The sequence below is a fragment of the Lagenorhynchus albirostris genome, chromosome 12, assembly GCF_949774975.1.
Source record: "Lagenorhynchus albirostris chromosome 12, mLagAlb1.1, whole genome shotgun sequence".
In the NCBI taxonomy this organism is placed as follows: domain Eukaryota; kingdom Metazoa; phylum Chordata; class Mammalia; order Artiodactyla; family Delphinidae; genus Lagenorhynchus; species Lagenorhynchus albirostris.
This window is the reverse complement of record NC_083106.1, coordinates 72,896,798-72,923,988: the sequence shown is the minus strand read 5'-3', so window position 1 is coordinate 72,923,988 and position 27,191 is coordinate 72,896,798. Positions and strand designations below refer to the sequence as shown.

The following is a 27,191-nucleotide window of genomic DNA, read 5'->3' as shown; positions in this document are numbered from 1 at the left end:
AGTTAATGCCAAAGAGCTTTCCAAAATGATTGCATGAATTTATACTCACTCCAACAGTGTATGAGGACTACCATTGCTCCACAGTCTTGGGGATCCAGGCTTTTAATTTGAGACATGAATCTGAACTTCCATTCTCCTAGATCCAAAGATTTTGCCTCCTGAAGAGCTGAGCTGGTAGCCCCCACTGGCTTAGTGGGCAGTTCTGCCTAATTCAGGTCCTTAGCCATTGAGCCATAATAGTGATGGAGCCCATTTTGTGAGCTTGCCTGGACAGAGAAGCAAATCTATAGCCCCACTCAACTGCTGAATATAGCATTAGTTCCACCTGACTAGGAAGACCGACCAGAGCATCCAGGCAACCACGGAGTCCAAATTGGGCAGAGAATCAAGCCAATAGGAAAAAGACAGAACTTTTATTTAAAGCAATAATGGCTAAAAACTTCCTGAACTTGGGAAGAGAAACAGATATCCAAATTCATGAAGCCTAAAGGACCTCAAATAGCTTGAATTTGAAAAAGGCCACACCAAGACATATTATAATTAAATTGTCAACAAAGAAAAAGATGAAATATTTAAAGCAGCAAGAGAAAAGTGACTTGTCACATATAGGAAAACCTCCCAGGGACTACTGAAAGATTTCTCAATAGACACTTCACAGGCCAGGAGATAGTGGGGTGATATACTCAAAATACTGAAAGAAAAAACTTTCAACTAAGAATATGCTACCTGTCAAAGCTGTCCTTCAGAAATAAAGGAGAGATAAAGACTTTTCTGAACAATCAAAAGCTGAGAAAGTTCAAAGCCACTAGACCTGCCAAGAAATGTTAAAGGGCATTTTTCAAATGGAAATAAAATGATGCTAATTAACATCGTAAAAGCATATGAACTTATGTGTGAAACTCATTGGTAATAGTAAACACATAGTTAAAGTCAGATTCTCTGAATTTATAGTGGTAATGCATAATTCATCACTCTATAATATATAACTCTAGTTTAAACTTAAAAACTAAACATAATAAAAAACATTAAAAAACTAGAAAAAAACCCCATAACTTCAATAATTTGTTATTTTATATAAAATATAAATATATGTAAATTATAATATTAATAACCTAAAATGTGAAGGAGGTAAAGATAAAAGTATAGAGTTTAGGTGTGCTATTAAAGTTAAGTTCATATCAGGTTAAAATAGAATGTCAAAAATAGGATATTTTATGTAAGCCTCATGGTAAATACAAAAGAAAAACCTGCAGTAGATACACAAAAGATTGTGATAAAGGAATCACAGCATACTGCTACATAAAGTGATCCAATCACAAAAGAAGACAAAGAGATAAGCAAGGAAAAAAGATCTATAAAACAGTCAGAAAACAACTGGCAAAACAGCATAGTAAGTCTTTAATTATCAATAATTAAACATACGTGGATTAACTTCTCCAATCAAAAGACAGAGTGGCTGAATGGATTTAAAAAAGAAAAAAATCCAACAATGTGTTGTCTACAAGAGACTCAGTTTAGCTTTAAACATACAAATACTGAGAGTGAAGGGATAAAAAACGATATTTTAAGCAAATGGTAACCAAAGGAAAGCAAGGACTTAACAAAATTCTTGTTAAGTCCTTGTTACCTATACTTATATCAGACACAATAAACTTTACCTAAAAATGTTCAGAAGAGAAACAGGTCACTATAAAACAGTAAAGTAATCAATCCATCAATAAGATATAAAAATTTTAAATATTTATGAACCCAATATAAGAGATATATAAAGCGAATACTAACAGAATTAAAAGGGGAAATAAATAGCAACACAATAATAATTGAGACTTTAATACCCCAATCTCAATAATGCATAGATCATCCAGACAGAAAAGCAATGAGGAAACAGAGGAATTGAATAACACTATAGACCAAATGGATCTAGTAAACAAAATATGCAATCTAAAAGCAGCAGAATACATATTCTTCTCAAGTACACACAGGAAATTTTCTAGTATAGATTATATGTTAAACCACAAACAACGGTTAGCAAATTTAAGAAACTGCAATCATACCAAATTTTTTTTATAACCACAATGGTGAGAAACTAGAAATCAATAACAGGGAAAAACTGGAAAGTTAGTACATGTGTGGAAATTAAACACACACATGAAAAATCAATGTATCAAAGAAGTCGAAGGGAAACAAAAAAGTATCTTGAGACAAATGAAAATGGAAACACCACATATCAAAATTAATGGAATATAGCAGGTGTCCGCTGCTCTGGTGAGACAGGGCGGGGAGATGCTCTCCTCAGCTCCTTGCCTGGGTGGGCAAGTCAGGCTCTAGGGCCAGCAGAAATCCTCATTTGAGGGTCCCACCGAGTTCCCCGGTCAGAGTACTACAGCTGAGAGGAGCAGCTGCTTGGGACTACTGCTCGGGTGCTGCAGAAAGCCTTCTTGGAATCTGACATGTTATCACTTTGGGATTGTTGGCCAGCTGCTCCTGACTTGGCCACATGAAGGCTCAGACTGTCCCAGTCTCTGAATTGAAGAGAACCAACACTACTAGCATATCTCTCACCACCATGAATGCAAGGTATTTCAGTGAAGAGTATCAGGAGGACATCTACAGATCCCAGACTGGCATGCGCGAGTTCTGAGGAATGGTGTAATAACCCAGTGTATCTGGGTGACCTTTGGAGACAGCTGAGACAGACCTACAACAGGGCAGTGGCTGACACCCAACTCATAGCCCATCTTCTCCAGCCATGTGGCTGACAGGGTCTTGGTGCTCCGGCCAGCTGTCAGGCCTGAACCTCTGAGGTGGGAGACCTGAATTCAGGACATTGGTCCACCAGAGACCTCCCGGCCCCACGTGATATCGATCAGCGAGAGCTCTCCCAGAGATCTCCATCTCAATGCTAAGACCCAGCTCCACACAATGACCAGCAAGCTCCAGTGATGGACACCCTAAGCCAAACAACTAGCAAGAGAGGAATGCAAACCCACCCATTAGAAGAAAGGCTGCCTAAAATCATACTAAGTCCACAGACACCCCAAAACACACCACCAGACATAGTCCTGCCAACCAGAAAGCCTCATCCACCAGAACACAGGCACAAGTCCCTTCCACCAGGAAGCTTACACAACCCACTGAACAAACCTTCCCCACTGGGGTCAGACATCAAAAACAACGGGAACTCCAAACACGTGGCCTGCGAAAAGGAGACCCCAAATACAGTAAGTTAAGCAAAATGAGAAGACAGAGAAATATGCAGCAGATGAAGGAGCAAGGTAAAAATGCAGCAAACCAATGAAGAGGAAATAGGTACTCTACCTGAAAAAGAATACAGAGTAATGATAGTAAAGATGATCCAAAATCTTGGAAATAGAATGGAGAAAAGACAAGAAACATGTAACAAGGACCTAAAAGAAATACAGAGCAAACAAACAATGGTGAACAACACAATAAATGAAATGAAAACTCTCTAGAAGGAATCAGTAGCAGAATAACTGAGGTAGAAGAACAGATAAGTGACCTGGAAGATAATATAGTGGAAATAACTACCGCAGAGCAGAATAAAGAAAAAAGAATGAAAACAATTGAGGACAGTCTCAGAGACCTCTGGGACGTTAAATGCACCAACATTCGAATTATACAGGTCCCAGAAGAAGAAGAAAAAAAGAAAGGGTCTGAGAAAATATTTGAAAAGATTATAGTTGAAAACTTGCCTAATATGGGAAAGGAAATAGTCAATCAAGTCCAGGAAGCACAGAGAGTCCCATACAGGGTAAATCTAAGGAAAAACATGCCAAGATACATATTAATCAAACTATCAAAAATTAAATACAAAGAAAACATATTAAAAGTGGCAAGGGAAAAGCAACAAACAACATACAAGGGAATCCCCATAAGGTTAACAGCTGATTTCTCAGCAGAAATTCTGCATGCCAGAAGGGTGTGGCAGGACATATTTAAAGTGATGAAAGGGAAAAACCTACAACCAAGATTACTCTACCCAGTAAGGATCTCATTCAGATTTGATGGAGATATTAAAACCTTTACAGACAAGCAAAAGCTAAGAGAATACAGCACCACCAAACCAGCTTTACAACAAATGCAAAAGGAAGTTCTCTAGGCAGGAAACACAAGAGAAGGAAAAGACCTACAATAACAAACACAAAACAATAAAGAAAATGGCAATAGGAACATACATATAGATAGTAAGCTTAAATGTAAATGGATTAAGTGTTCCCACCAAAAGATATAGACTGGGTGAACTGATACAAAAACAAGACCCATATATATGCTATCTACAAGAGACCCACTTCAGACCTAGGGACACATACAGACTGAAAGTGAGGGGATGGAAAAAGATATTCCATGCAAATGGAAATCAAAAGAAAGCTGGAGTAGCAATTCTCATATCAGACAAAATAGACTTTAAAATAAAGACTATTTCAAGAGACAAATAAGGACACCACATAATGATAAAGGGATCATTTCAAGAAGGAAACATAACAATTGTAAATATTTATGCACCCAACATAGGAGCAACTCAATACATAAGGCAAATGCTAACAGCCATAAAAGGGGAATTGACAGTAACACAATGACAGTAGGGAACATTAACACCCCACTTTCACCAATGGACAGATCATGCAGAATGAAAATAAATAAGGAAACACAGCTTTAAATGACACATTAAACAAGATGGACTTAATTGATATTTATAGGACATTCCATCCAAAAACAACGGAATACACATTCTTCTCAAGTGCTCACGGAACATTCTCCAAGATAGATCATATCTTGGGTCACAAATCAGGCCTTGGTAAATTTAAGAAAATTGAAATTATATCAAGTATCTTTTCCAACCACAACTCAATAAGACCAGATATCAATTACAAGAAAAAAACTGTAAAAATACAAACACATGGAAGCTAAACAATACACTATTAAATAACCAAGATATCACTGAAGAAATCAAAGAGGAAGTCAAAAAATAGCTAGAAACAAATGACAATGAAAAGAGGATGACCCAAAACCTATGGGACACAGCAAAAGCAGTTCTAAGTGGGAAGTTTACAGCAATAAAATCCTACCTCAAGAAACAAGAAAAATCTCAAACAACCTGACCTTATACTTAAAGCAATCAGAGAAAGGAGAACAAAAAAAAAAAAACCTCAAAGTTAGCAGAAGAAATCATAAAGATCAGATAAGAAATAAATGAAAAAGCAATGAAGGAAATGATGCAAAGATAATAAAAATAAAAGCTGGTTGTTTGAGAAGATAAACAAAATTGATAAACCATTAGCCAGACTCATCAAGAGAAAAAGGGAGAAGACTCAAATCAACGGAATTAGAAATGAAAAAGGAGAAGTAACAACTGACACTGCAGAAATACAAAGGATCATGACAGATTACTCCAAGCAACTCTATGCCAATAAAATGGACAACCTGGAAGAAATGAACAAATTCTTAGAAATGCACAACCTGCCAAGACTGAACCAGGAAAAAATAGAAAATATGAACAGACCAATCACAAGCACTGAAATTGAAACTGTGATTAAACATCTTCCAACAAACAAAAGCCCAACCAGAGGGCTTCACAGGCAAATTCCATCAAACAGAGGAAAGCTAACACTTATCCTTCTCAAACACTTCCAAAATATAGCAGAGGGAGGAACACTCCCAAACTCATTCTACGAGGCCACCATCACCCTGATACGAAAACCAGACAAAGATGTCCCCAAAATGAAAACTACAGGCCAATATCACTGATAAACATAGATGCAAAATCCTCAACAAAATACTAGCAAACAGAATCCAGCAGCACATTAAATAGGTCATACACCAGATCAAGTGGGGTTTCTCCCAGGAATGCAAGAGTTCTTCAATAAACACAAATTAATCAATGTGATAAACCATATTAACAAATTGAAGCAGATAAACCATATGATCATCTCAATAGATGCAGAAAAAGCTTTCAACAAAATTCAACACCCATTTATGGTAAAAACTCTCGAGAAAGTAGGCATAGAGGGAACTGACCTCAACATAATAAAGGCCATATATTACAAACTCACAGCCAACATCGTTCTCAATGGTGAAAAACTAAAATCATTTCCACTAAGATCAGGAACAAGATAAGGTTGCCCATTCTCACCACTATTATTCAACATAGTTTCGGAAGTTTTAGCCACCCCAATCAGAGAAGAAAAAGAAATAAATGGAATCCAATTTGGAAAAGAAGAAGTAAAACTGTCACTGTGTGCAGATGACATGATACTATACATAGAGAATCCTAAAGATGCTACCAGAAAACTACTAGAGCTAATCAATGAATTTGGTAAAGTAGCAGGATAGAAAATTAATGCACATAAATTTCTTGCATTCTTATACACTAATGATGGAAAATCTGAAAGAGAAATTAAGGAAACACTACCATTTACCACTGCAACAAAAAGAATAAAATACTTAGGAATAAACCTACATAAGGAGACAAAAGCCCTGCATGCAGAAAGCTATAAGATACTGATGAAAGAAATTAAACATGATACAGACAGATGGAGAGATATACCATGTTCTTGGATTGGAAGGGTCAACATTGTGAAAATGACTGTACTACCCAAAGCAATCTACAGATTCAATGCAATCCCTATCAAGATACCAATAGCATTTTTCTCAGAATTATAACAAAATATTTCACAATTTGTATGGAAACACAAAAGACCCTGAATAGCAAAATCAATCTTGAGAAAGAAAAACGAAGCTGGAGGAATTAGGCTTCCTGACTTCAGACTATACTACAAAGCTGCACTAATCAAGACAGTATGGTACTGGCACAAAAACAGAAATATAGATCAATGGAACAGGATAGAAAGCCCAGAGATAAACCCACGCACATATGGTCACCTTATTTTTGATAAAGGAGGCAAGAATATACAACAGAGAAAAGACAGCCTCTTCAATAAGTGGTGCTGGGAGAACTGGACAGCTACATGTAAAAGAATGAAAATAGAACACTCCCTAACACCACACAAAAAAGTAAATTCAAAATGGATTAAAGACCTAAATGTAAGGCCAGAAACTATCAAACTCTTAGAGGAAAACATAGAACACTCTATAACGTAAATCACAGCAACATCCTTTTTGACCCACCTCTTAGAGAAATGGAAATAAAAACAAAAATAAACAAATGGAACCTAATGAAACTTCAAAGCTTTTGCACAGGAAAGGAAACCATAAACAAGACCAAAAGACAACCCTCAGAATGGGAGAAAATATTTGCAAATGAAGCAGCTGGCAAAGGATTAATTTCCAAAGTTTACAAGCAGCTCATGCAGCTCAATAACAAAAAAACCAACAACCCAGTCCAGAAATGGACTGAAGATCTAAACAGACATTTCTGCAAAGAAGATATACAGATTGCCAACAAACACATGAAAGGATGCTCAACATCACTAGTCATTGGAAAAATGCAAATCAAAACTACAATGAGGTATCACCTCACACCAGTCAGAACTGCCATCATCAAAAAGTCTACAAACAATAAATGCTGGAGAGGGTGTGGAGAAAAGAGAATCCTCTTGCACTATTGGTGGGAATGTAAATTGATACAGCCACTATGGAGAACATTATGGAGTTTTCTTAAAAAACTAAAAATAGAACTACCATACACCCAGCAATCCCACTACTGGGCATATACCCTGAGAAAATCATAATTCAAAAAGAGTCATGTACCACAATATTTACTGCAGCATCATTTACAATAGCCAGGACATGGAAGCAGCCTAACTGTCCATCGACAGATGAATGGATAAAGAAGATATGGCACATATATATACAATGGAATATTACTCAGCCATAAAAAGAAACGGAATTGAGTTATTTGTAGTGAGGTGGATGAATCTAGAGTCTGTCATACAGAGTGAAGTATGTCAGAAAATGAAAACAAATACCGTATGCTAACACATATATATGGTATCTAAAAAGAAAAAAAAATGGTTATGAAGAACCAGGGGCAGGACACGAATAAAGATGCAGACGTGGAGAGTGGTTTTCAGGACATGGGGAGGGGGAAGGGTGGGCTGGTATGAGATGAGCGTGTCATGGACATATATACACTACCAAATGTAGAATGGATGGCTGGTGGGAAGCAGCTGCATAGCACAGGGAGATCAGCTCGGTGCTTTGTGACCACCTAGAGGGGTGAGATAGGGAGGGTGGGAGGCAGACGCAGGTGGGAGGGGTATGGGGATATGTGTATGCGTATGGCTGATTAACTTTTTTATACAGCAGAAGCTAATGCACCATTGTAGAGCAATTATACTCCAATAAAGATGTTAAAAAAATTAATGGAATGTAGCAAAACCAGTTCTAAGAGGGAAGATTATAGCAATAAAAATACCTCAAGAAAAAAGAGAGATGGCAAATAAACAGCCCAACTTTACACCTAATGTAACTACAAAAAGAAGAACAAATTAGGCCCAAGGTTAGCAGAAGAAAGAAAATAATAATAGAACATAAATAAATAACATAAAACACAGAAAACCATAGATAATATTAACAAAACTAAGATTTGGTTCTTTGAAAATATAAACAAAATCGACAAAGCTTTAAACTAACCAAGGAAAAAAGAAAGACCAAAATCCACAAAATTATAAGTGAAAGAAGAGATATTACAACTGATACCACAGAAATACAAAGGATCATGAGAAACTACTGTGAATTACCATACACCAACAGATTGGAGAACCTAGAAGAAATGGATAGATTTGTAGAGATATACAATTTACCAAAACTGAATCATGAAGAAATAGATAATCTAAACAGAACCAAGCAAATAAGGAGATTGAATTTGTAATTAAAAACCTCCAAACAAAAAAGCACAGGACCATATGGTTTCACTGATGAATTTAATCAAACATTTAAATTCACGGCAGTCTTTCTCAAATATTTCCAAAAATTGAAGAGGAGAGAATACTCCTAATGAGAATACTCCTGATGCCAAAGCCAGATAAGGGCATTACAGGAAAGAAAACTAGATGCCAGAAAACTAGATGCTAATACCTATGATTAATATAGATTCAAAAATTCTCAACAAATTACTAGCAAAGCAAATTTAACAGCACATTAAAAATTTCATGCATCATGATCAAGTGGGATTCATCACTGCAATGCAAACATGGTTCAAAATAAATGTGATACATTACATTAATACAATGAAACATAAAAACCATATGATCATCTCAATAAATGCAGAAAAAGTATTTGACAAAATTCAACATCCAATCATGATAAAACCTCTCAACAAACTGGATATAGAAGGAACATAACTCAACATAATAAAGTCCATATATGATAAGATCACAGCTAATATCATACTCAATGGTGAAAGATTAAAAGCTTTTCCTCTAAGACCAGGAATAAGACAAGGGTGCCACTCTCACCACTCGTATTCAACATAATATTGGAAGCCCTAGCTTGAGGAATCAGGCAAGAAAAAAAAAAAAAAGACATCTAAATTGTAAATAAAGAAGTAAAATTTTCTCTGTTTTCAGATGACATGATTTTATATAGAGAAAATCCTAAAGACTCCACCAAAAAAAGTTAGATCTAATCAACAAATTCAGTTTAGTTATAGGATAAAAAATCAACATACAAGAAAACAGTTGCAATTCTTTATGCTAACAATGATCTATGAAAATGAACTAGGTGAAAAAGAAATAAAGAAAAGAATTCCATATATAATAGTATTAAAAATAATAAAAGCCTAGGAATAAATGTAATTAAGGAGGTGAAAGATCTGTACACTGAAAACTATAAGACATTGATGAAAGAAATTGAAGAAGCTGCAAATAAATTAAAAGATACCCTGTGTTTAAGGAACATGGAACAGAGGAATTGATATTGTTAAAATGTCTCTACAGATTCAGTGCAATTGCTATCAAAATTCCAATGGCATTTTTTTTTTTACAGAAAATAGAAAAAACAATCCTAAAGTCTTTTTGAAACCTTAAAAGACTCTGACTAGCCACAGCAATCCTGAGGAGGAAGAACAAATCTGGAAACATCACTCCTGATTTCAAAGTACATTATAAAGCTATATCAAAACGAACTATATTACAAACATATAATCAAAACAGTATGGTACTGGCATAACAATATGATAGAAAAAGACAAATATTGTATGATCTCCCTTATATGTGAAATCTAAAATGCCCAAACTCATAGAAACAGAAAACAGATTGGTGGTAGCCAGGGCCAGAGATAGTAGGTAAGGAAAATGTGTGAATGTGGTCAAAAAGTACAAACTTCCAGTTATAAGATAAATAAGTTTGGGGAGTATAACATATGGCTTAGTTACTATAATTATCAATAATGTATTATATATTTTAAACTCTCTATGAGAGTGGGTCTCAAAAGTTCTCACCACAAGAAAAAATTGTGATTATGTTATTGATATTAACTAAATTTTTGTTGTAATCATTTCACAATATACATCTATCAAATCATTACGTTGTATACCTTAAACTTATGCACTGTTATATGTCAATTTTTATCTCAATAAACCTGGAAAACAATAAAAATACAAACTTTCCAGGTAACTTTCAATTCAGTTAAGATTGAGAGCAAAATTCATTGTCTGTGACCACTTCATCCTGCTTCATTGCTCTCCAAAGCATTTGGCTTTATGTTTTACATATCTATATTATTTTATATTTATTCATTTCTGTACTTATTTTCTATTCCTGCCCCATGGAATACATAATACCTGAAGGAGAACCCTTATCTCTTTGCTCATTTCCTTATCCCTAGTGACAATGACAGTGAATGGCATAGTACATACTCAATAAATATTTGTTGAATGAATGAATGAGAAAATAAATATAATAGATGTTAATCAATATCTGATGAATAAAGAAGTGAATAAATGAATTTCCCTCTTGTCATTCAATAACTAACTCATACTACTTCCTCTGTACACCTTCTCAGGTTCTGCTATTTAAAATCAATCTCTTTCTGTACTACTATTCTTTATCACTATTTTTTTCTTCTAGATGTGATTTAATCAATACTATTTCTTTCACAATATCTATCGTGTTTTACAAAGTAGTCAATATGTAGTTTTGAATTTAATTACACGTTATATTTAACTTACTGTATCTCCCAAAATGAGTTTTAAATTAAAGTTAAATGTAGTTCTAACATTTACAGATAATGCTAGAGATAACACAGAGTCAAAAATATTTTCATGCTACATTGGACTAAATTATAATGAGTATACCAGGGAAATCTAACATGTCTTAAGACATGTTAAGACCTTGTATGTAATACATCTTATGAAAAACAAAATCTTTGAAAAAAAGAAGATTTATGTTATTATATAATGTGATATTATTGGATTCCTGAACAGGATTGATGATACTTCTTTAACAGCTGTGTTGCTTTATTTCAGAGAAAATGCAGGACTCTCAACCTTGGGCGACAGAGCCATAGAGTCATAGAAGCATAGGTCTTATAATAACCAAATGACTGTGTGAAAAATCACTCAATCTTAATCTATCCCAGTCTCCTGAGAGGTCTGTCTCATGGGATTCTGGGAAGAATAATATAAATTAATGCATGGGTATAAAAATGTGTGTAATCACTAAGGTGATGTGTCTGAAGTATTAATAAAATGGTGAAATTAAAAATAAGGATGTGTTTTATATCTTTGGAAATGTGTTTATGATTTTTTTAGATATGGCTTCAAGAATATTTATAGGGCTTAATATAATATCAATATCTAAAACTAACACATATTACACATGGTACTGAGCAAGTAATAGGTAATATCTAATGTTATTCTCTGAGTCTTGTGATATAGGTAGTATTATAGTTATTAAAATTGTAGATCACATTTTATAGAAAATGAAACTGACGTTTAGGAAGCTGGCTTTAGGAAACAAAGTCAATCAGCTGGGATTTTATTCCGGATCTGCCTAGCACATCTGTACATACTGCCACAGGCAAAACCCAAAGGAAAGATTAGTAGTGAAACGTTAAAAGAGAGTTCTATGGTATTTGATGGTACTGTTTCAATAAGAACACTTTCAACTGGCATATGCTTTACAAAAATACTTTACCTCTAAAGTGATAAACTAGAGGAAGTCACCATAAATATCAATATTATAAAATACAAAAATATTCATAATTGTGAATGACTTGTTTATTCATTGTGAGTCATCTCAGGTATTCTATTTTATTAGATAAATTTATACAAATTATGTTCTACACTGTCCCATAGTCAGATTTTCATAGCAAAAATCGACAAACTAAAACAATTTTGATTCATTAACAGTCTCCTAGTTTCCTCTCACCCATTTGTACAGGCTGAGCTCTTGAAGAGGGCCTGGTGAAGTTAGGAGTCATCCTCCTGGTGGGGATTTCCAGGCACAGTGACCTGTGGTGATGATTCAGTTAAAAGCAGCTTGATAATCTATCTACTAAAGACTCTGTCAGGTTAAGTAATGTTTAATGCAATTTTACATTTATCTATGCCAAAGTAGTCCTCATAAAGCTCAGTATTACCTTTTTTTGTAAATTACCTTTAATTGGGGTGAGGAACCACAAGGATAATATTAATGCCTTCATTACACCCTTGTGTTCTACAAAATCAGATTTTTCAGAGAAAAACACAGCATGCTTTCTATTGTGTTATATATTTTGTATAATAAAAATGTTTTATTTATTAAAAAACCAATGATAACTATTATATGAAATAAATAAAAATTTAAAGCACAGATTAATTTGAAGTAATATTCTTATAGATTTAACCTAATCTTTCAGATAGCCTAAGGTTTTTGCTGAGTTAGGAGAGTCTAAATCTTCTGAGCAAGAAACCTTCCCTAGGCAACCACTGCTGTAGGATCCCAACCCATTTTGTATCTAGAACATTTAGGACAGCTTTGCTCTTTCCTTCTTTCCTTATCAGCCACATGGCTCTGAGCAATAACATATTCTCTATTCAGCATAAACATATAGTGGTGTACCTAGCATCTCTTTACTATGAGCATCATATTTCTCTCCCACATCCCTGCTCTAGTCCCACTGAGAGCTGCTAGTGGCCCTCTTGAGATAATGTAGAGAGAGACCGTTTGAAAATGAAACTCTAAGTGGAAAGCAGAACCCAGATACACAGGAGATTGGAGATATATATATTTTAATTTTTCAAATGTGAGCTGTGTTTCTGTCACTGTTAAAAGGAAGAATTCTAAGCAGTACACTTTCTTAACTTTCTTCATAAGCTACATATTTCTCTTTGAATCCTTTGAATATCATTCTGTCTTAAAACAGAGAAACAGTGGAAGAGTTGAAAGATCACACTGTTCTGGGAGTGAGCCCACTCTAGATTATTTTCTACTCCTAGGTTTTCCTGTTAGCTAATCTGGGTTGTTAGAATATATCGATGACCCAAAGATGTGTTATAGATGTGCCTATATACTGCTTCTTCCAGCCTGGGTACAACTGGTTGGACCCTGGAGCTCCTCTGGAGGCATCCCAGCCCTTTATCCAAGTGTGCCATATTAATACGGTAACTTCCCTTGTGAGGGATAATGTGAAAAAAAGGTTGCGCATATTGAGCTAGGCCTTATGTCATTCCTAACTTACTTAGAAGGCTGAACAAATTTTACAAATTAAACACAGGTTCCTGGAGATTCTGATTCAGTAGGTCTGCAGTTGGATAATCTCTATTTCAGAAGAGCTCCCCAGATGATTCTGATTATCTTTCAGGTTTAAGAAACATTACACTAAATAACCCTTCCAAATCATGAAATTCAATTTCTCTAAGCCTGTTTCCATTCTGTTATGGGGTTACACCACATGAGAACATTACCTTTTAGAAATAGTTTATTAGAAATTGACAAGGTTGTTAAGTTTTCACGGTGATTCCTCCATAGGAAGAGCATCCCTGGTGGTCGTGCTTAAATGTGACTATCAGGGACAACATTGTACCTGCAGGGATACCTGCGCGCATTACAAGAAACATGGAGCAGTGAATGGCTTCCCATATGGCCTCACTTAATGCCCTTTCTTCAATGAGGTATATTAGCAAGTAGTATGATGGAAGCTAGCAAAAAAAAAGAAAAAAAAAAAGGTATCTGGCAGCAATTTTTACTTGGAAACCTCAGGAAAAAGCATTCCAGGTATAGCACTTTTTTGTCAAAGCACAGAGACAGAGTTGATTATAATTTGCTGACAAATAAATTCTTCTAGAGTTCCGGGTTTTACTAAAAAATAAAAAATAACTCTGAAAAAATATTAATTTCTTTTCCTGTGTGAAAACCTTGATCAATCTCTCAGATCAAGAAAAACTTGTCAGTGTTGAAGAGACGGATTCAGGCTGACACATGGAATCTACAATGGCAAGCAGCCTGAATGAAAGATAGCCAACTTGGCAAGAGAATTAGTGTGATGCAAAAGAAACAACAAGGCCTTAGGGATGCTTTCTTTCTTGGAATAGCTTTCTTTTGTCAAAATGATGCTGCGTACTCCTAATTAAACACTGGCAAACACGTTTATCCAAGGCAACATGGTATTTGAATGAGGTTACAAGCAACATCAAATTGTTATCTTTTATGAAAACTTCACCTTATCAGATTCAAGTGAAAATAATTTAGTTAGACTAAGTACAGGTCAAAATATAACACTGATGAGAGATAATTTCATACAGCAAATACTTCAGAAGATGTCAAAGTGTTTTTGTACTCTATAAAAAAGTCAGTAATTATTGGTGTTTTTAATGCCTATGCTAATTGTTAACTGGAATCACACAGTTGAACATAATGTTATTAAATAATTGCTAGATGTTTAATGCAATATTAACAGAACACAAGTTACTTCATTGTGCATATTCTGCATATTAAATTTATGAGGTTATTAGTAGGTTGAAAAGCTTAATATGTCATGACTACAGCCATGGTCAAGATCTTAGTCATTTAGTGATGTTTGATTTATTGGGTTAGAAGAAATGATGATGCTACTCAAATAAATAACTGTGTAAATGACATGCTTTCTTCTATAACAGCAAATAAAACCATATTTAAAATGCTGAAAAATCTGTCATCAAAAAGCAGAAGCAGGGCTTCCCTGGTGGCGCAGTGGTTGAGAGTCCACCTGCCGATGCAGGGGAGGCGGGTTCGTGCCCCGGTCCGGGAAATCCCACATGCTGCGGAGCGGCTGGGCCCATGAGCCATGGCCGCTGAGCCTGCGCGTCCAGAGCCTGTGCTCCGCAACGGGAGAGGCCACAACAGTGAGAGACACGCATACCGCAAAAAAAAAAAAAAAAAAAAGCAGAAGCATACAAATAATGAATTCCAAACTTCAGAATATATTAAAAATAGGTATAAAGGAGATGAAAATATAAAAAATTAGTCTTGAGGCTAAAAATAAAGTTTTTTACTATATAACCAATATTTTTAATTTTGAAAATTTATAGAACATAAAAATTGAAATGTATAGACAATCTGGTAGGTACTATATGACAAAGTTAGAATCTAGATAATATTTAACTGCTTAAAAGGCTCTTATCAACTAGACATCACCTTAACTAGGTGATTGATTTAACATCAACAATGATGGGTTACGCTGACATCGTGTGTTACTTGAATTAATGTGCTAAGAAAGATGTAATATCACTTTGGCAGTTTCTTGTCAAAAAGGTTTAACCTGATTCTAATCATAAGGAAAAATCAGACAAATCCAGACAACAAAAAAAATGGTCTAGATAGATTTGAGAAGATGGCGGAAGAGTAAGACGCGGAGATTACCTTCCTCCCCACAGATACACCAGAAATACATCTACACGTGGAACTGCTCCTATAGAACACCCACTGATCCCTGGCAGAAGACCTCAGACCTTCCAAAAGGCAAGAAACTCCCTACATCCCAGGGTAGGGAAAAAGAAAAAAGAAAAAACAGAGACAAAAGAATAGGGACGGGACCCGCACCAGTGGGAGGGAGCTGTGAAGGAGGAAAGTTTTCCACACGCTAGGAAGCCCCTTCGCGGGCGGAGACTGCGGGTGGCGGAGGGGGGAAGCTTCGGAGCCGCAGAGGAGAGCACAGCAACAGGGGTGCGGAGGGCAAAGCGGAGAGATTCCCGCACAGAGGATCCGTGCCGACCGGCACTCACCAGCCCGAGAGGCTTGTCTGCTCACCCGCCGGGGCGGGCGGGGCTGGGAGCTGAGGCTCGGGCTTCGGTCGGAGCGCAGGGAGAGGACTGGGGTTGGCGGCGTGAAGGGGGCCAGTGCGCCACGGCTACCCGGGAGGGAGTCCAGGAAAAAGTCTGGAGCTGCTGAAGAGACAAGACTTTTTCTTACCTCTTTTGTTTCCTGGTGCGCGAGGAGAGGGGATGAAGAGCACCGCCTAAATGAGCTCCAGACACTGGCGCGAGCCGCGCCTAAAAGCGCGGGCAAGAAGCCTGTGTGCGAGCACAGGTCACTATCCACACCCCGCTTCCGGGGAGCCTGTGCAGCCCGCCACTGCCAGGGTCCCGTAATCCAGGCACAACTTCCCCGGAAGAACGCACAGTGCGCCTCAGGCTGCTGCAACGTCACGCCGGCCTCTGCCGCCGCAGGCCCGCCCCTCACGCCGTGCCCCTCTCTCCCCCCGGGCCTGAATGAGCCCCTCCCTCCCCCCTCCCCACCCCCGGCCTGAGTGAGCCACAGCCCCCAATCAGCGGCTCCTTTAACCCCGTCCTGTCTGAGCAAAGAACAGGTGCCCTCCGGCGACCTACACGCAGAGGCGGGGCCAAATCCAAAGCTGAGCCCCGGGAGCTGTGCGAACAAAGAAGAGAAAGGGAAATCTCTCCCAGCAGCCTCAGGAGCAGCGGATTAAAGCTCCACAATCAACTTGATGTACCTGCACCTGTGGAATACATGAAGCGACAATGAATCATCACAAATTGAGGAGTGGACTTTGGGAGCAAAGATATATTATTTTTTCCCCTTTCCTCTTTCTGTGAGTGTGTATCTATATGCTTCTGTGTGAGATTTGTCTATAGCTTTGCTTTCACCATTTGTCCTAGGGTTCAGTCTGTCCGTTTTTTGTTTTTTTTTTTTTTTGCTTTTTAAAATTTTTTCCTTGATAATTTTTATATTAACAACTTTATTTTATTTTATCTTTATTTTATTTTATCCTCTTTCTTTCTTTCCTTCTATTTTTTTCTCTCTTTTATTCTGAGCCGTGTGGAGGACAGGCTCTTGGTGCTCCAGCCAGGAGTCAGTGCTGTGCCTCTGAGGTGGGAGGGCCAACTTCAGGACACTGGTCCACAAGAGACCTCCCAGCTCCACATAATATCAAACGGTGAAAATCTCCCAGAGATCTCCATCTCAACACCAACACACAGCTTCACTCAATGACCAGCAAGCTACAGTGCTGGACACCCTATGCCAAACAACTAGCAAGACAGGAACAGAGCCTCATCAATTAGCAGAGAGGCTGCCTAAAATCATAATAAGTCCACAGACACCCCAAAACACACCACCAGACGTGGACCTGCCCACCAGAAATACAAGATCCAGCCTCATCCACCAGAACACAGGCACTAGTCCCCTCCACCAGGAAGCCTACACAACCCACTGAACCAACCTTAGCCACTGGGGGCAGACACCAAAAACAACGGGAACTACGAACCTGCAGCCTGTGAAAAGGAGACCCCAAACACAGTAAGATAAGCAAAATGAAAAGGCAGAAAAACACACAGCAGATGAAGGAGCAAGGTAGAAACCCACCAGACCTAACAAATGAAGAGGAAATAAGCAGTCTATGTGAAAAAGAATTCAGAATAATGATAGTAAAGATGATCCAAAATGTTGGAAACAGAATGGAGAAAAGACAAGAAACATTTAAGAAGGACGTAGAAGAACTAAAGATCAAACAAACAACAATGAACAACACAATAAATGAAATTAAAAATACTCCAGAAGGGATCAATTGCAGAATAACTGAGGCAGAAGAACGGATAAGTGACCTGGAACATAAAAGAGTGGAAATAGCTACTGCAGAGCAGAATTAAGAAAAAAGAATGAAAAGAACTGAGGACAGTCTCAGAGACATCTGGGACAACATTAAATGCACCAATATTCAAAATCATAGGGGTCCCAGAAGAAGAAGAGAAAAAGAAAGGGACTGAGAAAATATTTGAAAAGATTATAGTTGAAAACTTCCCTAATATGGGAAAGGAAATAGTTAACCAAGTCCAGGAAGCACAGAGAGTCCCATACAGAATAAATCCAAGGAGAAACACGCCAAGACACATATTAATCAAACTATCAAAAATTAAATACAAAGAAAACATATTAAAAGCAGCAAGGGAAAAACAACAAATAACACACAAGGGAATCCCCATAAGGTTAACACCTGAACTTTCAGCAGAAACTCTGCAAGCCAGAAGGGAGTGGCAGGACATATTAAATTGATGAAGGAGAAAAACCTACAACCAAGATTACTCTACCCAGCAAGGATCTCATTCAGATTTGATGAAGATATTAAAACCTTTACAGACAAGCAAAAGCTGAGAGAGTTCAGCACCACCAAACCAGCTTTATAACAAATGCTAAAGGAACTTCTCTAGGGAAGAAACACAAGAGAAGGAAGAAACCTACAATAACAAACCCAAAACAATTAATAAAATGGGAATAGGAACATACATATCGATAGTTACCTTGAATGTAAATGGATTAAATGCTCCCACCAAAATACACAGACTGGCTGAATGGATACAAAAACAAGACCCATATATATGCTGTCTACAAGATACCCACTTTAGACCTAGGGACACATACAGACTGAAAGTGAGGGGATGGAAAAAGATATTCCATGCAAATGGAAATCAGAAGAAAGCTGGAGTAGCAGTTCTCATATCAGACAAAATATACTTTAAAGACTATTACAAGAGACAAAGAAGGACACTACATAATGATCAAGGGATCGATCCAAGAAGAAGATATAACAATTGTAAATATTTATGCACCCAACATAGGAGCACCTCAATACAGAAGGCAAATACTAACAGCCATAAAAGTTTTCTGCTACCAGAAAACTACTAGAGCTAATCAATGAATTTGGTAAAGTAGCAGGATACAAAATCAATGCACAGAAATCTCTGGCATTCTTATACACTAATGATGAAAAATGTGAAAGTGAAATTAAGAAAACACTCCCATTTACCATTGTAACAAAAAGAATAAAATACCTAGGAATAAACCAACCTAAGGAGACAAAAGACCTGTATGCAGAAAATTGTAAGATACTGATAAAAGAAATTAAAGATGATACAAATAGATGGAGAGATATACCATGTTCCTGGATTGGAAGAATCAACATTGTGAAAATGACTCTACTACACAAAGCAATCTACAGATTCAATGCAATCCCTATCAAACTACCACTGGCATTTTTCACAGAACTAGAACAAAAAATTTCACAATTTGTATGGAAACACAAAAGACCCAAAGCAATCTTGAGAACGAAAAATGGAGCTGCAGGAATCAGGCTCCCTGACTTCAGATTATACTACAAAGCTACAGTAATCAAGATAGTATGGTAATGGCACAAAAACAGAAATATAGATCAATGGAACAGGATAGAAAGCCCAGAGATAAACCCACGCACATATGGTCACCTTATCTTTGATAAAGGAAGCAAGAATATACAGTGGAGAAAAGACAGCCTGTTCAATAAGTGCTGCTGGGAAAACTGGACAGGTACATGTAAAAGTATGAAATTAGAACTCTCCCTAACACCATACACAAAAATAAACGCAAAATGGATTAAAGACCTAAATGTAAGGCCAGACACTATCAAACTCTTAGAGGAAAACATAGGCAGAACACTCTATAACATAAATCACAACAACATCCTTTTTGACCCAACTCCTAGAGAAATGGAAATAAAAACACAAATAAACAAATGGGACCTAATGAAACTTAAAAGGTTTGCACAGGAAAGGAAACCATAAACAAGACACAAAGACAGCCTTCGGAATGGGAGAAAATATTTGCAAATGAATCAACTGACAAAGAATTAATCTCCAAAATTTACAAGCAGCACATGCAGCTCAATAACAAAAAAAACAAACAACCCAATCCAAAAATGGACAGAAGACCTAAATACACATTTCTCCAAAGAAGATATACAGGTTGCCAACAAACACATGAAAGAATGCTCAACATCATTAATCATTAGAGAAATGCAAATCAAAACTACAATGAGATATCATTTCACACCGGTCAGAATGGCCATCATCAAAAAATCTAGAAACAATAAATGCTGGAGAGGGTGTGGAGTAAAGGGAACCCTCTTGCACTGTTGGTGGGAATGTAAATTGATACAGCCACTGTGGAGAACAGTATGGAGGTTCCTTAAAAAACTACAAATAGAATGACCATACAACCAAGCAATCCCACTACTGGGCATATACCCTGTGAAACCCAACATTCAAAAAGAGTCATGTACCAAAATGTTAATTTCAGCATTATTTACAATAGCCAGGACATGGAAGCAACCTAAGTGTCCATCAACGGATGAATGGATAAAGAAGATATGGCACATATATACAATGGAATATTACTCAGCCATAAAAAGAAACGAAATTGAGTTATTTGTAGTGAAGTGTATCAACCTAGAGTCTGTCATACAGTGAAGTCAGAAATAGAAAAACAAATACAGCATGCTAACACATATATATGGAATCTAAGAAAAAAACATTTAAAAAAAGGTCATGAAGAACCTAGGGGTAAGACAGGAATAAAGACACAGACCTACTAGAGCATGGGCTTGAGGATACTGGGAGGGGGAAGGGTAAACTGGGATGAAGTAAGAGAGTGGCATGGACATATATATACCACCAAACATAAAATAGATAACTAGTGGGAAGCAGCCGCATAGCACAGGGAGATCAGCTAGGTGGTTTGTGACCACCTAGAGGTGTGGGATAGGGAGGATGGGAGGGAAGGAGACGCAAAAGGGAAGTGATATGGGAACAGATGTATATGTATAACTGGTTCACTTTGTTATAAAGCAAAAACTAACACATCATTGTAAAGCAATTATACTCCAATAAAGATGTTAAAAAAAAATACGTCTAGAGTCTTCAAAAATGTCCATGTCATGGACTTTTAAAAAGATGCAGAACTCTACTAGGTGTAAAAGTACAAAAGAGAAAGATAACTAAAGCAATTTTGATCCTTGGTTGGATCAGGAATTGGATGGAAAAAGAAATAGCTATAAGATACATTACTAGAATAAAAGTGGATATTCGAATACTGACTATAAATTAGACAATAGTAGTGTATCAATGTAATTTTCATGAGTGTGATAATTGCATTATGGTAATTTTGGATAATGGGTGGAGGAGATACACAATAAAGAACTTGATGTGAATTTTCATGATGTCTGAAATTTTTTCTCAATGTCAGAGAAAATATATATATGCACTTATGAATATATATGTATATACACGTAAGTGTATGTATGCACATTGTGTGTATATATGTATGTCTCATATATATGGTGTGTATATATATGTATATATATATATATATATGTCCAGAAAGAGAGAGGGAGGAAAGAAGGAAGGAAGGAAGGAGGGAAGAAAGGAAAGAAGGGGGAAGGAAGGAAAAAGGAAAGAAAGAAAATGTGACAAATTATTAAGAATTGATGATCCTAGGTAAAAGGTGTTATGTATATTTATTTTACATGTCTTACAAATTAACTTAAAGTTGAAATTTGTCAAAAAAATTTGAGGGCAAAATAAGTTATTTTTGGTGTACCTAATTCATACATTCAACAACAAACCTTCATTAGTTATCAAGTATTATACTTGATCATGAGACCATGACCTGAGCTTCAGGAAGGGCAAAAGGACGGAAAGAGAAGTGTAACAGCGCGACTGAGAGCCCAGGTTCACATCCTACGTGAGCACTGATCAGCTGAAAGATTACTGTCAGTCATTTCATCTTTCCGGACATCAGATTGCTCATCTCTAACGTGATGGAGTTGGACCGAGATGAGTTCAGAAGTCACACATATAATTCAGATTCAGTGATTCTCAAAGGCAGACTGATAGGAAAGAGACAATCCTATCAAGTACGTGTCATCAAGCCATGTTAAGATACTGGAAAATGCTACAACCCAGGCAAAGGGCAGGACTGTTTGGTGCTTAATCAGCCAGAAAACTGTGACATTCCTTTTCTCCATTATGATTCCTCAAAGAGAAGCAAACACCAAACTTGGAGCATCACCAACCTCATTACATTATTGCTATACTAGCATCTGTTAGAGTACCAGGTGCTGATAGAACTTCTACAGAGAAACTAACAAATTACTTAACGATTGATGTGTTCAACCACCCACATCTGGAAAGAAGAACACATTTTATAGGCTTAGGAAAGCAGATCATTTATACATTTGCACAAACAAAAGATGAACTGTGCTACTGTGGAAGGATTTTTTAGAAAAATTTTCTTATAGGAAAGATTTTTTCACATAGAATGAGCTATGTTTGACAGATTACACATGAATCACTGGCTGAGGACTCAATTGAATAGTATGGTGATTTCTGTGTTAGGTTCATTTTTTTCTGTTTATCAAGTCCATTGTTGGGAAATTTGAAAAGACTGGTTGTTTTAAGACATTCTGACATGCTGTAATTACCATAAGGAAATGTGGATATGAGATCTAGAAAAACGGGAGATACTAATTTACTTAAAATCATCAGAAAGGTAATTCAGGGCCCTCGGGCCCTCCCCCAGCTCTGGCAACCGCAGGCTGCCCTGAGGGGGTGGCTCGGCTGCAGGAGGTTTGGCAGATTGGTGAGGGAATGAGGAGAAAAGCAAATGGCCGTCTCCTCCCTGCCCCATAGCGTGCTCGCTTTCCTGATGGGGCTTTCGAGAATCTCGAGGCCATCTTGCAAGCCGTATCTGAACTGGTCAAAGACAACTTCAGACCTGTATAATGTAACAGCAAAGGTCAGAATACATTAGGCAGTAGAAGTGTGAGCATATTAAGCAAGATGAACGTCTCAGGAAGCAGTTGTGGAAGCCCTAGTTCTGCAGATGTATCTAATGACTTTAAGGATCTTTGGACAACACTAAAGGAGTATCATGATAAAGAAGTACAAGGTCTACAAGTAAAAGTAACCAAACTGAAAAAGGAATGGATTTGAGATGCACTAAGACTAGAAGAATTCTTCACCAAAAGACAACAGCTGAGAGAGCCAAGGAAGGTCCTTCATGAAACCATTAAAATTTTAGAAGACCGATTAAAAGCAGGTTTACATGATCACTGTGCGGTAACTGAAGAACATATGCGGAAGAAACAGCAAGAGTTTGAAGATATTCAGCAGCAGAATCTTCAGCTTCTCACAGAGCTTATGAATGAAAAGAATGCAGGAAGAAAATAAAAAGCTTTCTGAACAGCTGCAGCAGAAAATTGAGAATGATCAACCACAACAAGCAACCGATCTTGAATCCGAGGAAGATGTTATTCCAGATTCACCAGCAACAACCTTTTCATTTTCTGGCACTGACTGGCTGTGAAGGAAGGAGAACCTCCACGTCCGACACGTAGAACCAACACATACGAAACTGAAGCACTCTGGGTGTGCACGTGAATGGAGAAAAGTACCAAAGTCTTCACCTCATCCGCAACATAAACATAATGAACGTAAAATTCTAGTGGCTGACACTTGTGGTCAGAGTCAAGCTCCAGTGGCTAATACACATGGAAAAAGCAGTTATCCTCCTGATAATTTAGCTACAGTTGTTGCTGAAACACTTGGACTTAGTGTTCAAGATGAATCTGAATCTCGAGGCCCTAGGAGCCCACTTGGTGATGAGCTCTACCACTGTGTGGAGGGAGATCACAGAAAACCTTTTGAGGAATCTAGAAGAAATTGTGAAGATGGTTTAAGATTTTCAGATTCTAATTCAAAGACTCCTCCTCAAGAAGAATCGACTACTTGGGTATCATCTCCTGTATTTGGAGCTACCTCTAATGTGAAAAATAGTTTAGGTTTGAATACAAGTTTGTCCCCTTCTCTTTTAGAGACTGGTAAGAAAAACCATCTGAAAACAATGTCTTTCAGCAACACGTCTAATTCTAGATCAGAGAAACCTAGATGAAAATCTGAAGATGGTGCCCTTTTCACACATCATAATCTTGGGGCTGAAGTGAACAAGATCACTAACGAGTCATCTTCTAATAAGCAGATGCTTATAAATAAAAATACAAATGAACCCCTAAGTGAACAGGATAGTATTGGTCACATTAAAGATACTGTTACTGGGCTTCCCTGGTGGCGCAGTGGTTGAGAGTCCGCCTGCCGATGCAGGGGACGAGGGTTCGTGCCCCGGTCCGGGAGGATCCCACATGCCGCGGAGCGGCTGGGCCCGTGAGCCATGGCCGCTGAGCCTGCGCGTCCGGAGTCTGTGCTCCACAATGAGAGAGGCCACAACGGTGAGAGGCCCTAGTACCGCAAAAAAAAAAAAAAAAATACTGTTACTGATAAAGGTAAACATGTGGTACCCCTGAAATCACTGGGAGGCCGAACCAAAAGGAAGAAAATCAAGGAAGAAAGTGAAGATGAAGTAAGCTGCCCCCAAGCCTCCTTTGATAAAGAAAATGCTTTTCCTTTTCCACTGGCTAGTCATTCTTACATGAATGGAGACTATGTGATGGATAAACCTCTGGATCTGTCTGATCGATTTTCAGCTATTCAGCGACAAGAGAAAAGCCAAGGAAGTGACAACTCTAAAACTGGATTTAGGAAGTGACCCTTTATGAGGTTTTGAAGCCTGTTGCAAAGGGCTCTTCCTCAAGCCGTAAGGCCTTGAGTGGGAGCTGTGGATTAACCAAAGATTCCCCAGAAGAGACCAGCAGTTTACAGGAGTCCCTCCTCCCGTCCTTGAGTAAATCTCCGGATAATAAAGCACTGTTACAAATAAAGGAAGAAAATTCTATCTTTAAAATTCCTCTACGTCCACGTGAAAGTTTGGAGACAGACAATCTTTTTGATGACATGAACAGTGCTGGTTTATGTGAGCCTATAAAAATAAAAACCAGGTCAGTCCATGGAGCATGTGAACTTGCATCAGTTCTTCAGTTAAATCCAGTAGAATTGTTAAAACAAAGTCTCTACAGAACAACTAAGATGTATCCTTTGAAAACATCCAGTGGAGTATAGATCCAGGAGCAAATCTTTCTCAGTATAAAATGGATATTACTGTAGTAGATACAAAGGGTGGCAGTCAGTCAAGATTAGCAGGAGGAAAGACAGTGGACATGGACTGTACGTTGGTTAGTGAAACTATGCTTTTAAAAATGAAGAACCAAGAGCAGAAGGGAGGAAAAAGTCCAAATGGAGAAAGAAAAATGAAAGATAGCTTGGAAGATATGTTTGATCGGACTACACATGAAGAATATGAATCCTGTTTGGTGGATAGCTTCCCCTAAGTAGCAGATGAAGAGAAGGAGTTGTCAACTGCTACAAAAAAACCAAACTCTCCTGGTGATAAACAAGATAAAGTCAAACAGAAAGCATTTGTGAAGCCATATTTTAAAGATGATGAAAGAGAGACTAGCTTACAAACTTTTCCTCATATTGAGGTGGTTTGGAAAAAAGAAGAAAGAAAAAAATTGCTTGGACACACATGTAAGGAATGTGAGATTTATTATGCAGATTTTCCAGCAGAAGAGAAAAGAAGTTGGCTTCCTGCTCAAGACACCGATTTCGCTACATTCCACCCAACACACCAGAGAATTTCTGGGAAGTTGGTTTTCCTTCCACTCAGACTTGTATGGAAAGAGGTTACATTAAAGAAGATCTTGATCCTTCTCCTCATCCAAAAAGACAGCAGCCTTGCAATGCAATACTTTTTCCAAAAGGCAAAGAGCAGAAGACATAAATGTTGAAGCAAAAACAGGAGAAATGACAATATTCTTTTTATTTATAGTTAAAGTTGGTATTAAACATTGATTTTTTTGATCTTCTGAAAACTGATGTATAACTCATTTTTCTATTGAAAATATTTTTAAATGGCATTTACCCATCACACAGATGACTAAAAATGGATAAGTTTACGTCATATTTTCTTGCTTTTGCACCTTTAAAAAATAAGGTGCTTTCATTTTGTACTCTAAGTTAAGAGTTGTTTATTACTTTATTTGGTAATATCAATTTTGAAAATATAAAAAAAGAAAAAGAAAGGTAATTCAAATACTGTTATTTCCATATGAAAGGAGTCTCAATACCCTTGGTCAAATCCAGGCTACTTTCCTGGGAACCAAGGCTCTGCCAGTCTAGTCTTTACTTAACACTGTATGTAAAGTGTATACATTATACATCTTACCCAATATTATACACCTGACACTATGAGTTTGTTATACTGTTAGCATTTCCTGGACAAACCTTGTTCTCTTCTCTTTCATATTTGTGACTTTCCAGAATACCCTTATCCTCATCTTCACCTCATGTAAGGGAGTTATAATTATACCATCTCTGTGCAACTTTCCCCTAGGAGGCAGTATAGTGCAGGTTTAAGAGGACATTTAAAGTCAGAAAAATCTGAGTATGTGAGCTTTCCAGTTGTAGGAGTTTTTTACTTAATCTCACTAGGCCTCAGGTTCTTCATTAAAAAAAAAAAAATTGATGTAGCAGTAGTATTTAAGGCATAAAATTATTAAGGTTAAATGGAGTAATGTGCATATAATGTTTAGCACAGAGCCTGGCCCAGAGCAAAAAAATTCTTCTTCCCCGCTCTTTCTTCACAATTCCTCCCCTACTGCTACTTTTACTACTGTTTGTGATTCCATAATGTTTTGTTTGCCCTCTTAGGGCACTTACCACTTTCTGCCTCTCTTCCAGCATTCTGGGCATTCGACCCCCATCATTAGATTGTAAATTTCTTGAGAACACAAACAGTATGTTTTCCATCTTTGTTTGTCTATAGAACAATAACAACAAAAAACAGTGGTTTATATGACACAGGTGCTCAATAAGTATTTGTTTAAAGGCGTTGAATTACTGAATTTTTAAATTTTTATTTATTTTTATTTTTTTTTTGCGGTACGCGGGCCTCTCACTGTTGTGGCATCTCCCGTTGCGGAGCACAGGCTTCAGACGCGCAGGCTCAGCGGCCATGGCTCACGGGCCCAGCCGC

At 37.4% G+C, this 27,191-nt stretch overlaps 1 pseudogene; it reads left to right on the top strand.

Annotated features, from left to right (window-relative positions):
- The first annotated feature begins 23,044 nt into the window (after nucleotides 1–23,044).
- On the top strand, nucleotides 23,045–25,999 carry LOC132530430 (DNA endonuclease RBBP8-like; annotated as a pseudogene).
- The last annotated feature ends 1,192 nt before the right edge of the window (nucleotides 26,000–27,191 follow it).